The following is a 2,323-nucleotide window of genomic DNA, read 5'->3' as shown; positions in this document are numbered from 1 at the left end:
AGGTTCACCATAGTCCCGGGAACCTAGGCTCCTGCTGTTGTTACCTGCCTCTCTTCCAAGCCCTTCTAGAGCAGGGCAGCTCCAGACCTTCCAGACAGAGGACATGGGGGAAGAGGGAGAGCAAGGTGGGGTGAGGGGAAGCGAGGGGAAGCAGGAAGCTCACAGCACAGTCTAACGGTGTCCCTCGCCTCCCTGTGCGCACAGGCCCTGCTCCTCCTGGGGCTGAACACCATCTCCGCCTCCTTCCAGGACCAGCACTGCGAGAGCCTGTCCCTGGCCGGCAATGTCTCTGGTGAGTCCCCCTCTCCCAATGGTGCAAGATTCCAGGTCTCCACGGCCCCCTCCCCCGGGGCTCCCGGGGCCTGCACACAGAGCCATGCCCCAAGGTAGGAAGAGCAGAGAGATTTCCTCTCCCCAGCCCCACGCAGCTCATCACATCTCCACAGAGTACTGTGCTCAGGAGGATCCTGAAGTTGGTGCAAGTGTGGTGGGAAGGAGAGCTGCCGTGAGGTCAGAGCATCAGCCATGGGGCCGTCAATGGGGGAAGTCACCCCAGCCCCTGCTGTGAGAACCGACAGAGCAGAGGGCTGGGCTGCAACTCAGGCACCCGTGGGGAGGAAGGGCCACCGTCCTCTGCTGCTAAAAACGTCCAAAGCACAATGCTGTCGGGTGCTAACTACGTGTCAGGCACTCTTGGAGGTTTTGGAGATATAGTAACCCAATTATCATTTATACCTAAGGAAACTGAGGCACAGAGAAAAAAACTAATAAGTCCCAGAGCCAAGATTTGAGCTGAGGCAGCCTGGCTCTACACCTCCTCAATAGAAAACACTGCATAACTACAAATATTACTAATAACTTGTACAAGCACACCATTTGCAAAGTACTCTGTAGAATTATCTCACGTCTCACACGAGTTTAAGACTCAGCATCCATACGGGTGAGGAAGCTGAGGCATGGGAGGGTCAGGCCTTTGGCGTCCAAGGTCACGTTTGTTCTAACTTCGGGTGTGGTCCCTGAACCCTAGCCCTGGCTACTTGAAGCAGGGTTCCTGGGGAGGCAGCTGCCCAGCAAAGGTGGGGAGGGCCCCTGTACCTGAAGGTCTTTGGGAGGCCCGCTGTTCTTGGGTGGTGACTCGGTTTCCTCTTCAGGTCTCTCCTTGATTCAATCCAACTCATGAATTGAGCACCTGTTGTGCACTGGGCCCCCTGGAAGGCATGAGGGGAACAAAGAGGCCCCACCATCTGGTCTGGGAGTCAAGCCCACAAACACACGTACTGTGAAGCTGAGCACAAGGTGCATGCTGGTGGAGAGGTGGCCACAGTCTGCCAGCAGGGAGGCAGAAGGCATGAGCTTCTGAGCCTGGGCCTGCGGGGGGAGGAGGCTTCCACATCTCCAAGCGGCTGCCGCCCAGCCTCCTCAACCTTCACTGTTGAGCCTGGGGGAGAGGAAGAGCTCCGGACATGGAGAAGGCCAACTGGGTCCCTTGTTCATGGTGGCGCTATTTTGTCCTTCTGCCCTTGGGGCCCCTCTAGCAGCCCCAGGGATGAGCAGGCCCTCAAGGGGGTCAAACCCTTGAGCCTCACTTTGCCCACACTGTAAAGTTGGATGCGGCGGGGTTGGTACCTACCTCAAGGATCTGTAACAACTAAATGCACTAAGTTTTATGGCAGTATGTTACAAACTGTAGAGAGCCATACCACTAGTGAGCATTGTTTATGATTGTTGGTAACATCAGCAGGCTCTTGAAAGTGCGAACTGTATATAGCTGGAATGAGGAGAAGGCATTTGTTATGAATTGCTCACAACACTGGAGGTGGCAGGGAGGATAGAGCAGGGGTGTGGTATGAATCCAGGAAGACTTCCTGAAGGAGTCACTTTCACAGTGAGTCTCTGAGAGACTCTGAGTATGAACCGGCAGCGAAGAGCCAGTGCTCTGAGCCAAAGCTAGAGTTAACCGAAGAAAAGCAGGGGGGTTTGGTGGAATGACAGGGGGGGAGTGAGGAGGGAAGAGCAGTAAGCCTGGGGAGGTTACTGGGAGCCTGGAGCATCTGGCTGCAAAGTTGGCTAAGCCAAGCCATGGGGAATAGGCAAATTCTGGAGCAAGAGTCTGGAGTTCTAACAGAGAGAGACAGGGAGGGAAGAGACCTGTCCAGGGCCTGAGTCTGAGATGAAAGGCCCTGCCCGCAGTGTCCCATGCACTGAGGCCAGCTCAGCCTCCATTCACTGAGGCCAGCTCAGCCTCCATGCACTGAGGCCAGCTCAGCCTCCACTCACTGAGGCCAGCTCAGCCTCCACTCACTGAGGCCAGCTCAGCCTCCAT

The 2,323-nt window shown here is 56.0% G+C and overlaps 1 protein-coding gene across 1 annotated transcript in view; it reads left to right on the top strand.

Annotated features, from left to right (window-relative positions):
- Positions 1 to 215: 215 nt before the first annotated feature.
- CRHR1 (corticotropin releasing hormone receptor 1) overlaps positions 216 to 2,323 on the top strand; it is a 29,867-nt gene continuing 27,759 nt past the window's right edge. Inside the window, exon 1 of the mRNA XM_081804790.1 lies at positions 216 to 292. The gene's annotated coding sequence lies outside the window, so the exon portion shown is untranslated. The remainder of the gene's footprint in view (positions 293 to 2,323) is intronic.

This window comes from Leptonychotes weddellii, chromosome 15 (assembly GCF_054177405.1).
Source record: "Leptonychotes weddellii isolate Sample4059 chromosome 15, ASM5417740v2, whole genome shotgun sequence".
Taxonomy (NCBI): domain Eukaryota; kingdom Metazoa; phylum Chordata; class Mammalia; order Carnivora; family Phocidae; genus Leptonychotes; species Leptonychotes weddellii.
Note: the sequence above shows the minus strand (reverse complement) of the source record. Positions and strands in the feature narration are given on the sequence as shown.